At 43.1% G+C, this 13939-nt stretch overlaps 1 long non-coding RNA gene across 5 annotated transcripts in view; it reads left to right on the forward strand.

Annotated features, from left to right (window-relative positions):
- Nucleotides 1-13939, forward strand: part of LOC112449612 (uncharacterized) — a 113792-nt gene that overhangs the window by 12515 nt on the left and 87338 nt on the right. For 4 of the 5 annotated variants that reach the window (XR_009490458.1, XR_009490457.1, XR_003038209.2 and 1 more), the window contains exon 3: nt 9344-9535. The exons of the other annotated variant lie outside the window; for it this stretch is intronic. This is a non-coding gene — a long non-coding RNA (uncharacterized lncRNA). The remainder of the gene's footprint in view (nt 1-9343; nt 9536-13939) is intronic. 5 annotated transcript variants of the gene reach the window in all.

Raw genomic sequence — 13939 nt, forward strand, 5'->3', positions numbered from 1 at the left:
TGATGCGAGGGGGCCACATTGGAAGCAATTCTTCCAGTTCCACTCGAGCTTTCAGATGATGGTGCCTGAACTGATAATTTTTGACTACAGTCTCATAAACAATTCTAAGGCAGACCACTCAGTTAAGTCATTCCTGGATTTCTGACACTCAGAAAGTGTTGAGATAGTAAGTGTTTGTTATTTTAAACTATTCTCTGCAACTCTGGATTCAGTTGGGTATATCTTTCCCTTTCTCTTTTGCCTTACATTTCTCTGCTTTTCTCAGCTATTTGTAAGACCTTCTCAGACAACCACTTTACCTTCTTGCATTTCTTTTTCTTTGGGATGGCTTTAGTCAACAATTTTAAGCTATAAAATGCTGATGTAATCTGGTATACAGCAATGGATTACCAATATCCAATACTCATGTATTGTTGTTGTTGTTCAGTCACTAAGTTGTGTCCAACTCTTTGTGACCCCTGGACTGTCGCTAGCCCTCGCTGCCCCTCATCATGCCCCAGAGTTCACCCAAGTTCATGTCCATTGAATCGGTGATGGCATTCAACCATCTCATCCTCTGCTGCCCTCTTCTCCTTTTGCCTTCAATCTTTCCCAGCATCAGGGTCTTTTCCAACGAGTTGGCTCTTCACATCAAGTGGGAAAAAATTAGAGCACCAGCTTCAGCATCAGTCTTTCCAATGAATATTCAGGGTTGATTTCCTTTAGGATCGGCTGGTTTGATCTCTTTGCAGTCTGAGGGACTTTCAAGAGTCTTCTCCAGCACCACAATTCAAAGGCATCAAGTCTTTGATGCTCAGCCTTCTTTATGGTCCAAGTCTCACATCCATACATGACTACTGGAAAAAACTACAGCTTCGATTGATTATAAGGACCTTTGTCAGCAAAGTAATGTATACTTGCTCATTAGACTACCAATGACATCCATGTTGCTGAATCCTATGGATACTTTTGAGTGTTCATTTTACTTGTATCAACGTGGCACTCAACACAGAAGTTGAATATGTCTTCCTTCTCTTTGAAGAAATTTTATGAAATATTCCTGGTATATGATTCAAGGCTTTCATTAATCCCATTCTTCTTACCTCCCCAGAGGTAATCATATCTTTCTACAGCTTACTTTCTGCGAGTGCAGCATTATTAAGTTTATTCAAATTTATTAAGGTCTTTGTTGACATATGTAGTACTAGAACATTCACTCTAACTGGTGTCCACTATTCATTCTATGACTATGCCATAATTATTTATTTGTTCTCCTATGAAGGCATTTAGATGATTTTTAGTTTTTCACTCTTATTAATACCACTGTGTTGTCATTCTTGTAAATGAATCCTTAATTCCACATGTAAGATTTCCCCAGGGAACACATTCATCTTTAACTTTCTAGTTATTATCAAAATAGCCACTATGGCTGTGCTAATTTATGCTTCCATCTGATGTACACATTAAGTCCTGTTTTTCCTCATCCTTACAAGACTTTTATATCACAAGGCTTCTTTTTTCCCCCCTCTTCCTTCCTTCCCTTCCTCTTACTTCCTTTGAATCTAAGTTATAGCTCTTATTTAATCATTCATTTTGTGTTTCTTAGCTAGTTACATTTCTTTATCTATGACATTTATTTATATATATTGCCCATTTTTTGCCTTTGGTCACGTACATTTTTTGGATTGATTGATGAGAGTTATTTACATATTTTATATACTAATGTTTTCTTAAATAAATGTATAGCTTGTCTGAGACTTGGTTTATTAAAACTGTGATATATTCTATATGTGGAAATTAAGGATTTTATGATGTACTGCTAAGTCACTTCAGTTGTGTCCGACTCTGTGCGACCCCATAGACGGCAGACCACCAGGCTCCCCTGTCCCTGGGATTCTCCAGGCAAGAACACTGGAGTGGGTTGCCATTTCATTCTCCAATGCATGAAAGTGAAAGTGAAGTCGCTCAGTCGTGTCCGACTCTTCGAGACCCCATGGACTGCAGCCTAGCAGGCTCCTCCATCCATGGGATTTTCCAGACAAGAGTACTGGAGTAGGCAACTGTAAAATCTTTTGTAGTTTATGCATTTTTTGTCCTGTTCATTCCATGGCATGAAAAGAAATGATGGTGTGCAGTATCAGAGGCTAGGTCATACTTATAAACTTTTGTATACATACATTTACAATTGTTACATATTTTTGTATACGTAAATTTTATTTCTTCATATTTAGGTGTTAACGTATAACGTTGACATAACTGACAGATAACATTGTGGCAGTTAGGTATTCAGTTTGTTGATTAATTAATTTTGGCCACACTGTGTCTTCGTTGCTTCGTGCAGGCTTTCTCCAGTTGTGGTGAGTGGGGGCTATTCCTCGTTGCGGTGCACAGGCTTCTCCTTGTGGTGGCTTAGCTTGTTGCAAAGCACAAGCGTTAGGTGTGAAGGCTTCAGTAGTTGCAGCACATGGGCTCAGCAGTCACGGCTCTCGGGCTCTTGAGCAGGGGCTCAGTACCTGGGGTACAGGGGCTTAGTCGCTCTGCCGCATGTGGAGTCTTCCCAAACCAGGGACTGAACCTGTGTCCCCTGCACTGGCAGGCCAATTCTTATCCTCTGCGCCACCAGGGAAGTCATTGCTTTTCGCTTCCTCAGGTCTTAGTGCAAGGTTCACTTTTTCTAGGAAATCTCTCATGACATGCTTATGTTTGAAGTATCCATGAAACCTGTACTTCTCCTATGATAGCACTTATTCTGTTTTAAGCTGGTACTTTAAAGATTATCTGCCAACACACTGGACTTGAAAATTCTGTGTGGAAAGTTTCCACACAAATCTGACTCACACTTGTTTTACAAGAACTTAGCCCAACATTCAGTGCTCAGTCACTAGGCTGGCAACGAGCATACTTTCAATCAGTGGATGCATATCCTTTCCCTTAGAAGCACAAAATATCTGTGCTTCCATTAGACCAGTAACTATTCAAAACTTTGGATGGAGGTCGAGGTGGGCTTCACTTGGTATAGTAAATGTGTTTCTCAAGGAGTAAATTGAATTATGTTTAAGTGTTCTAAAAGAGATTGCTATTTAAAGGGTCCATTTAGTAGATCTTTTCATGAAGTGAAGAATGTGATTATAAAAGTAAGCATTGCTTATCCTTTTGCGTCTCCAGGCTTTTAGAGTCTGCAGAGCCTTGGGGTGGGGTGACTGTGCCTGCTTGTGGTTGTGGGGGTGTGGGGGTAGCAGTTCTTGCTAGACCTGAGATAAGTTTAAACACGGCTTTGATTGTTAACCTAAGTGGTGTATTTTAATGAAACCAGGCAGAATTTTCATCTCCTGTAACAAAGAACCTGCAGGCCAGTGCAGGAGGCATAAGAGAAGGCATGGGTTCAATCCCTGGATCAGGAATATCCCCTGGAGGAGGGCATGCAACCCACTCCAGTATTCTTGCCTGGAGAATCCTATGGACAGAGGAGCTTGACAGGTTACATTCCATAGGGTTGCAAAAAGTCAGACATGGAATGGCACCCCACTCCAGTACTCTTGCCTGGAAAATCCCATGGATGGAGGAGCCTGGTGGGCTACAGTCCATGGGGTCACTAAGAGTTGGGCACGGCTGAGCGACTTCACTTTCACTTTTCACTTTCATGCATTGGAGAAGGAAATGGCAACCCACTCCATTGTTCTTGCCTGGAGAATCCCAGGGACAGGGGAGCCTGGCGGGCTGCCATCTATGGGGTCGCACAGAGTCTGACATGACTGAATCGACTTAGCAGCAGCAGCAGAGACCTAATATTAATATTTTAATCTTTTAATTTACTGATGAGAAAACTGAGACCACTTATTCTTTTCTTGGAAGAAATCTAGTATTTATGGGTAGTCCCTAGAATGACCACATCCCAGAATATCAGGATTGAGATCAACCTGTTCAACCCCCTCATGATATAAATGGGGAAACTGAAGCCCAGGTGGTAAGGAACCTTGTCAAGTCCAAATGATTATTTATTGATTAGCTGGACTGCAACATAGATCTTAGGTCTCTTAGCCCAATGCTTTCTCTAAGAGTTGATTTTCTGTTCAGAAGTTACAGTCCCAGGATTCAGACCCAAGTACACATCTTGGTTGGGAATCCACAACTGGAAATCAGAAAGACCTGAATTTCAGTCCAAACTCCCCTACTAAACATCTCAGTGATTTTAGGTAATTTACACTCTTCTGTTAGTGAAAGCCTCAATTTATTTGTTTGCAAAATAGAGACAGTTATAATGTTACCCACAAGGGCTTCCATTGTGGCTCAGATGGTAAAGAATCTGCCTGCAGTGCAGGAGACCTGGGTTTGATTCCTGGGTTGGGAAGATCCCCTGGAGAAGGGAATGGCAACCTGCTCTAGTATTTGTGCCTGGAGAATTCCATGGAAAGAGAAGCCTGGTGGACAACAAGTCCATGGGGTTGCAAAGAGTCAGACATGACTGAGGGACTAACATACACACACATATAGTGTTACCCTTTAGAGTAGTTATGCTGCCTCTTGTGAGGCAATGCATATGGGAAGCTTGTATGAGGGCCCAGTGTACAGAGGGAGCTCAGAAGCAAAGATAATGGTAACAGTGACAATGATGATGATTTTAATGATGTTGGATCTCTTGTTACTTCTTCTCACCCTTAGATGAAAGGACACAAGTCCATTTTCTGTAATCTAAGATTACAAAATAACTAAATAACTAAAAAATGAACCCTGAATTAAAACAATGAGCTAGAAAGAGATGGTTCTTACTCTGGAATAGAAAGATATTGACTGCATTTAAACTTGTTAAAAGTTAATGTGCTTGCTAACAGCCTCCAATCTAACAGACCTGCTGTCTAGCTCATGCATCAGAAAAAGTATTGAAGAAAGACTTACATGTTTGTTTGTTTGTTTTTTCTCTTTTCCAGTTCTGTTTTCTCCTCTGCCTTACAAATGAACAAATATCCAGCCCTCAAATTAGTAAGTGGTTCAGATGGTAAAGAATCTACCTGCAATGCAGGAGACCTGGGTTCGATCCCTGGGTGAGGAAGTTCCCCTGGAGAAGGAAATGGCAACCCACTCCAGTATTCTTGCCTGGAGAATTCCATGGACAGAGAAGCTTGGCAGGGCTTCTGGGAGGGATCCATGGGATCACAGAGTCGGACACAACTGAGTGACTGACACTAGTACTACAAATTAATAAAGCAAAGCCTTACTTTAAATCCAACTCCCAGCAAAGGTCAGAGAAACATTCTCTAGGTTCCAGAGTTAAGGATGCTCACATTCTGACTGTCTTCTCTTCCTCTGTCTGCCAGCTTTGAATGCTAGGAAATGTGAGAGAAGAGAGTGAGTTTTGCAGCTTCCAGGCAAGCTGATGCCTAAAGCTTTCTGGTTCCCAAGAGAACATATTCTAAAGATCACTGTATTTTTCTTACGCAATATCCCTATTTCTGCCTCTTTACATTTAAAAAGAAGATTTACCCTCTTGGCTGTTTCCCTATAGACTATCAGCTCACAGCACGGAAGGGGAGGGCACTGTCTTGTATCATGAGATGAAATTTGAGCATGACCACGGTCATTTGGAAGAGTGTCACAAAGTATTGGAGTGATCAGTGATGGCACTTAGGCTATGGTAATGGATTTCTACCTCGAATCTGGAAAAGGTTCTGAACCATTAAACAACTTATGTTCTCTCTACCATTCAGTGTGGCCTCCGAGGAGGCAGACATCATTCAGGGTAAATACCCAGCAGTCACATTGTCATTGATCACCTGGCTGAACTGAGTGGTACTCACTCCTCCAGCTTTGGCATCACCCTTGCTTGGATCTTGGCATCTTCTTTAATTCTTTCATGTTGTCCTTGACTGTCTATAGTGACACTGCTACTTGGATGGAGGACTGGTCCCATTGCTGTCTTTTAGATGCTGGTACTGATGTTGCTCGGTGGTTGTTTGATTCCTTAGTCCTTCAACATGGTGAATGAAACTCTCAGTGCCCAAGCTGTCCCATACTTCTCACCATTCACCAAGCGTGTTGTTTTAACTCATCCATCAGGTTACCATCCCTTTGCTGTAAGGATGCCAGAACCATCCTCTTTCAGGGCCTCCACTAAACAGACAAAGCATACATCTCAGTCTAAGGGAAACAAACCATGGGGTGAGCAGCAACAAATTGGATTTCTTTTTGAAGTTTGCAGACCAAAACAGACTGTTTGTTTTCCCTAGAGAGTTTTGAGAAGAGAAAGGCTGTATGGCATAAGAGGTCGAGGGTTGAGTGTAGAGGGCCATTTTAAACCATGTGCAACTGATGAGTAAATGGAACAATATTTGGAACAAAACCAGAACAGAGAAGACACATGTAAAAGGCAGAGATGACATAAAAGAGGAGTGGAGACTGCCCCTTGTGTACTAGAGTGAACATGGCCACACTCCCATGTGTGTGGAGCCCCCTGGAGGCCTGGGAGTCAGACGCTACACTTTCAGACTCTTTTTCCTCCCCTACTCTCCCTTCCCCTGACCTCCCCTCTCTTTCACGTCTTTCTTTTCCTTCTCTTCCCCTCTTTCCCTTCCTTCTTTTTCTTTTGGTTTGGATAGATTAAGTAGGTTTGTTTTCCTTACAATTACAGTTGTCTTTCCAAGCGCACGTGACATATGCTTCCCCGTGCTTTCTCTTTGCATGTGCCAGCTCTCTGACATTTCTGCCTGTCCACCTTTATTACCTGAGAACCCATATGCACCCAGTCATTTTAGCCATTTAGTCAAAAAGAGTCCCCAGTCATTTTCTTGCATACTCTCCGGAGAAGGAATCTGACCGATGGGCTGTGGATTGGTTCCCACTCGTCAGATTTCACCCCTAGCAGTGTGTCCTCTCCTCTCTTCAGTAAGCTCTTCTTATCGCATCCCTCTCAGGATCATTATGCCTAACACTGGGATTAGCAGAGCTCAGGTGCTTGCCACATGCAGTGAATGACTGCAAGACCTGAGGGGAAATGAAAACAATGTACCTCAAAGTTACCATTTTCTTGCAATTTAAAATTTCATTTAGGGAAAAGTCTTTGTCTATATTGATTAGAAATCAATACAAACAGTGAAGAGAAGCATATGATAGATGATATTTCGTACAAGGAAAACATTGGCATCCTTACAATGATAAAACTTAAATACTGGTAAGAGAATCAATTTTCACGGTTACGTGTATTTACCACATTGGTGAAACCATTTACGGCAGAAGCAGCGACCTCCTGGATCGTTTTTCTTGGATCCTGCCACAGCTGTGTGGTTATAGTGGTGGCCTGTGCTGACAGCACCTAAGTTGGCTAATGGGGCTGGGAAGTGTACGGTCAGCTGGGCTGTGTGTCCTCAGCGGCTTCAGTCGTATCTGACTCCTGGCAACCCCATGGACTGTAGCCCACCAGGCTCCTCGGTCCATGGAATTCTCCAGGCCAGAATACTAGAGTGGGTGGCTGTGCCCTCCTTCAGGGGATCTTCCCAACCCAGGGATTGAACCCACATCTCCTGAGTTTCCTGCATCGCAGGTGGATTCTTTACTGCTGAGCCACCAGGGAAGCTAGGTCAATCTAAATTTTCCTCTGAGAGTATTTTGACTTCCCAAGAGAAGGAAAGCAGTCATTCTTTTTGGGTCAGGTTATAAGAGATGGGGTCTGAGAGTATCCAGCCACCGTATTTCATCTATATTTTACCTCTGCCCAAAAGATAAAGCCAGTATGAGAGACTAAGCATGATTCTATTCCAGGAGAGAGAAGCAGAAATGAGAAATGGATGGTGGCTTGGCTTCTAGTTATTTCTGAGACCTGCTGAAGCTCAGCCCTTCATGCATTTAAATGAAGTTTGCAATCAGTTGCCCTTTGTGTTAAATGTAAACCTACCCAAAGTTGGGTTTCGTCACTGGTCACCAAGTATTCTGATTATATAGATGCTAACTATACCACTGGCTCCTTAGGACTGGCTATGCCTGATCTCTTTCCCCAGCATCTTGATTCGTTTTTCACCAACTCAAGAATACACTTTAGAATACAAGATAACCACTAATATTGGTAATACATTGCTTTTTGAAAAGCTCACTATTGATCATGATAAGCCGTTATGCTGTGACTATAATGATTTAGACCCTGCCACTAACTACATGTGATGGCCTGGGCCAAGTCACTTCTCTTACCTGGGCCTCTGTTTCATCTGTAAGATGAAGTATGAGAATTAGATGCCATAAATCTCCAAGTACAAGTTTCCATGGTATTAAATGAAAGTATTTAGAGACTAACAAATGTTCAGAATCTAAACCAAGGATTGCCAATGGTCAGGCACCGTGTTCTCCAGGCTGGAGCTATGGAGAAAACACAAAAAGGAATCTGAAATATTTGCTTTTTCAAGCATGCCTTCCTCTCATCCCTCACCCATTTTGATATACCCAGTGCTGGATCTTGGGAGAGAAGTTAGAAATAAACACAAAAATTACAGGCTAAAAGCACATTTATGGAGCAAGGGCCGAAGTGGAGGAAAAGGCTCTGGAAGCGATGAAACCAGATGAAACAGCCTTTCTCAGCCCAGATCCATGTTGCTCTGGCCTCTTGGTGTATCAAGTTACTTTGGATCTCTCCATCCTAGTTGATCCTTCATATCGTTACCAGGGTGATACTGCTGAAACTCAAATCCTACTGCAGCATCATTTCTGCTTAAAATTCTTCTGAGATTCCTTTTGCCTTCAGGAAAAGCCCAGACTTCTTTATGGCACATCAAAGCTACAAGGCCCCCATCACCGTTCTCATAGCTCAACGTGCCTGCCCACCCCCTCCAACCCCAAAGCCTTGTGATTGCAGGACATGCTGGACAGCTCCCTGCTTATGAACAGGCTAAGCTGTTCATCACCTCTGTGCCTTTGAACAAAGCAGTTTCCTCTGCTTGAGGCTCTCTTCCTCCTTCCCACCCTTCTCTCCCTTTCCTGCCTGGCAAATTCCTCTCCATCTTTTTTTGCAGCTAAAATAGCATCTTCCCCTTGGAACAATCCCTCACACTCTCCTCTCTCAGGCATTCAGTCTCTGCTTCTGTTTTCACACTTCCCCTGGCTTATTGTTTTTATTTATTTGCATCTCTGCCTCCCTGAGAGACTGGCAACAACTTGAGGGCCTCGTTCATAGTAGGTCGTCAGACACTCATTGATAAATAAATGCTTCTGAGATACAGAATCAACCTAATTGTCTTCTTACTTACCTAAAAGGAAGGAGGCTAAAATGTAACAAACATATGGGTTCCCTAAGGAAATCTCGTGAAGAAACATCAGTAAATGTCGAGAATTTGGCTTTGGGGTCATGGACAAAGCCCAGAATATATGTTTTTGGTTTCTGGTTTTTCAGACTCCTGGGGCCAATGACTTCTAGAAGCTGAGCTATTTGACTGCATTAGTCATGACGGCACATCACCTGGTGAAAATCAAAAGGCTGCAAATAACCTGTGTGGTGTTAGAAGCGCTCTTTCTTACAAGTAGGATTTATGAAAATCTTAAAGGACTGTGGGAGAGGCACACTCATCGAGTGCGTGATATTCAGGTAACATTTTCAGAATATTATGGCACTTCTATCAATCACTCTGACACCGAGTGTAATGGCCTCCACCCTCTCCTTGCTACATTCTTGTCTGATACACAGATAAAATACAGGATGGAAACGAATAATAAGGTGTTTCCATAGTTCTGAAAAGAGGAACGTGTCCCTTACCTAAAAATGTCCAGTTGTTTAATGGCAGCTTCCTCCTGACACCCAGGGCAAGGCTGGCCTGCCTCCCTGTGTGCTCACAGTCCTGCGTACCTTTCCTTCCTGGCGGTGTACTCAGTTTTCAGTGTACGCTGTCAGCGCAAGTGTTTGCGTATTGCTCTTCTCTTTCAGTGGGTGGTACGCTCCGTATGGGCAGGGGTCACAGTCTTAATACCGAGCGCCGAGTCTGCCACTCAGTCGAGTCTTGCTGAATAAAGATGAGTAGAAGAACCTGTCCACATAGCATGTGCGTGCGTGTATATGTTGTGCGTCTGTGTACGTGGGGTGGGAAGTAGGGACTTGGGAGGTGGAGTACATGCAAGTGATCTGAGGAGCCGGATCTGTTAATTCTGGGCCCTTGATGCAAGTCAACAAGCTTCTTCTCCCCAACCCTGCCAGTTTACAAAAGCAAGCTGCAAATGCTCGTTAGTATTCTTGGCAAATATTCCTCAGACTGCCTTTTCTGCATGAAGACTACCCCATGCTTTACTTTCTGTAGTTTATGTTATGAGAATAATGGATTTTGCCAGCAGCTGTCCAGTAAGAATGTACAAGATCATTTGGAATGTGCTTTTAAAAAAATATGCAAGTGTCTCTTCCTTGTTTCCTTAACAACATAAAACAGGTTCATAGCAAGGGATGCCCTCTGCTTTACTGATTGAGAATCACTATTCCAGGTGATGGCTAAAGGCAAGCTCCAGATTCCTTGAGGGCAGAGACCACACTGCCTCTGCTTACCATCTCATCCTCGTTGTGGTATTTGGAAGAGTGCCTGACACGTGGCAGATGCATAGTAAACATTTGCTGGATGAATCACTGAATCTCCCTTTAGAGTCTGTATTTGTACCTGCTTTGAGTGGTTTGGTTTGAACTCTTGGCTCTGTACCTTAATGCCCCTCTCTGTCTCCCGAGGACGTGACTCTCATCTCGGTTTGTTTCTTATCAGCTTACACCTCAGTGCTCTTTCCTGTGGTTTGAGCCATCTGTTTGTATCATCTTGGCATCTTCCATCATCTCAGGAGAGCACCCCCTGCCTCAGCACCCTGACTTCCTGGAGCAGGTATTTGCTCCTGCCTTTTGGCTATGGTCTAAGTCTGATTATCTCCCTCTTCTCCTTGGGGTGTGAGATCTGGAAATGTTCAAGCTCCTGGAGCTGTGCAATGCACACAAGTGATGTTTGCCTACTTAACTAATGCACTTGGTGGCATTTGCAGTCAGGTCGTTATTTGTTGAAAGGACACTAGATACGAAGGCTCAGGACTCACATCCTAGTCTAACACCTTCTCCTCGGACAGTGCAGTAGTCAGAGTTCTCCAGAGAAACAGAACCAATAGGATGTGCACATGCTGTTGTTCTTCTTCAGTTGCTAAGTCTTGTCCGACTCTTTGAGACTCCATGGGCTGCAGCATGCCAGGCTTCCCTGTCCTTCACCATATCCCTGAGATTGCTCAAACCCATGTCAGTGATGCCATCCACCATCTCATCCTCTGTTGCCTCCTCTTCCTCCTACCTTCAATCTTTCCTAGCATCAGGGTCTTTTCCAATGAGATGGCTCTTCGCATCAGTTGGCCAAAGTATTGGGGCTTCAGCATCAGTCCTTCCAATTAATATTTAGGGTTGATTTCCTTTAGGGTTGACGGGTTTGATCTCCTTGCAGTCTAAGATACTCCCAAGAGTCTTCTTCAACATCACAGTTTGATTTCTTATAAGGAAATGGCTCATGTAATTATGAAGGATAGGAAGTCCAAAATCTGCCCAAAGTAGTCCAAAATAGGCCCCAGGCTGGAGACAAAGATGAGCTGATACAAATCAAGTCCAGGGTTGTCTGCTGCGGCCTTCCTTCTTGCTTGGGAGAGGTCAGCCTGTTGCTTGATCAGACTTTCAGCTGATTGGATGAGGCCCACCTACATTATGGAGGTCAGTTTGCTTTCTCAGAGTCTACAGATTGAATGTTAATTTCACCCAAAAGCACCTCAGAGAAACATCCAGAATAATGTTGGGCTATGTATCTGGGTACCATAGCTCAGTCAAATTGACACATAACATTAGCCATCACAGGAAGTCTCCAAGTAATCCTGGGTCTCAGTTCTTTTGTTGAAAAATAAGAAAGTGGAATTATATGTCTTCCAACTAAAATAATGAATTCTATGTTTAGGAACAAGGCTAACCAGACAGAGTTCAGGATTCAAGGGCAAAGGATGCTCAAACAGTTCTGCCTCTTTTGATGTCTGATGTGTAACACTACCTGATGCCTGGCAGGGAATCACTAATAATTTGAGGATGGGGCCAGAAGACCTGACTTTGAAAAGAGCCCACTCACACTTTTTGCTAAATGTCAGTGGGTATCACCTTCCCATATCAAATGAGAAAAAAAAAATCCTAATTTTAATTTTAGACACATTGCAATGATTACATTGCTATTATTATTCCTTGCCTTTTATTTTGCTCATTAATTTCCACATGATTTAATTGGCCTTTTGGGCTTTGAAATCAATTTGGTGTCTGTATCCTGGCATCTTCAAGAACTGTTTTTTTCTGGTGCAGTTGACTACAAATCATCCCCTTGGGGCCTGCCACCTTTTGGTCAATGCTACCCCATTCAATAGAGAGGACACATGTTTTTTTTTTTTTCCCTTCACACTTTGCATTTTCATCGAAAGTCTAGCGTGTGATAAATTGCCGAAGCTATGTGGCTTCTATTAAAGTATGGGCCTTGTACCTCTCCAAGAAAAGAAAAATGACCCATGATAAATTGGGGAGTATTTGTCCAGAATTCAGAAGAGGCTGGAAGAGAAGTTAAAGTGTAAACACCAATGTCCATTGAATATTTGCGCAGCCTTTGTAGTCAACTGATGCCACAGGGCAAGTGTGTAGATTTAGATACTACGGAGAGGACTAGGCCAGGAGGAAGAACTCCTGGCTGGGTGTGGTCTTCAGCAAACTGTAAAAGCAACCTCTAAGCTGAAAAAACAAAAAACAACAAACAAATAACTCCTTTGTTGCCAGGTGGAACACAGTGCTACTGGATTTTTCAATCAAAGCCTGAAATCTGGGGTTCTATGTAAAGTGTACTTTTTTAAAGGGCTAGCAGTTCATTCAAATTGAATGTGGGAATCCTGTGAAAACCAACACATCTTGTCTGCAAGCCTGGTCCCAGCCTGCCAGTGGCTGGTTTGTGGCCTCCCTCTGTCTTAAACTTCACAAAATTAAGAGAATGTACTAGACTGGTAAAGAGACATTCCAAAGGTGTTTGTTCCTTTTCAATATATAAACAGGATGCTAAACTCAGGACTCTGCCATCCACCTCTGTGTTGGCAGGCAGGGAAGACAAGATTCATCCTGAAGCTGGTAAAGCAGAAGCTTCAGGATTCCTCAGTCGCAGGGCCGTTTCCAAGGCCCTGGGAGAGCCTAGGCAAAGACGTTATATGATTTTCTGTTTCTGTAGAATTTGCAAGAGTATTTAAAATATTCTAGCTGCAATGCTTTAGGACCATGGTCTATATCCGCTCTGGGTTTTCACTTTTTCACATTCCCCCCAGTGGGCAGTGGTGGTATAGCAGCTAGGGGCATATTTTGGAATTCCGGATAGCAAGATCCAACTTCAAGCCTTCTCAGTCTTGGCACCCTTGACATTTGGGGCTGGATAATTCTTTGCTAGGGGTGTTGTCCTGAACACTGAAGGATGTCTGCAGCATTCCTGGTCTTCATCCACTGGGTGTCAGTAGCAACCCCCTTCCCTACCCACTCCTATAATTGTGACAAAGTCCCCTGGAAGGAAAAATTGAAGCCCAGCCATTGCAAGCACTGGCCTTGTGCTGTATCTACCTTGCATTAGAGCATAACCACGTGGCCCAGGGTCATACTCGTGTCCAGGTTTACAGTATTGCTAACAGTGTCAATACGGGCATGGCTTCCACAAATACCTGGACTCCTCTTAGTGTCAACTCACCCACTCTCGTGACACAAGAGTGCAAGACCAGGATGCCAGTATGGAGGCACACAGGACGGAGCAGAAAGAGAGGTTGGAAATGATGGCGTTCGAGGCCGTTTAGAAATTTCTTCCAAGTCTTACAAATCACGTATGCAAACAACTTGATGGAGATTTTCCAATGATGACAGCAAGTCCCTAAAATATATGTGGTTTATTATGAATTTGAAGGAAAATTATCTAACCTACCAATAATAAAAATAAATTCCAGA

The sequence above is a fragment of the Bos taurus genome, chromosome 14, assembly GCF_002263795.3.
Source record: "Bos taurus isolate L1 Dominette 01449 registration number 42190680 breed Hereford chromosome 14, ARS-UCD2.0, whole genome shotgun sequence".
NCBI classification, from domain to species: domain Eukaryota; kingdom Metazoa; phylum Chordata; class Mammalia; order Artiodactyla; family Bovidae; genus Bos; species Bos taurus.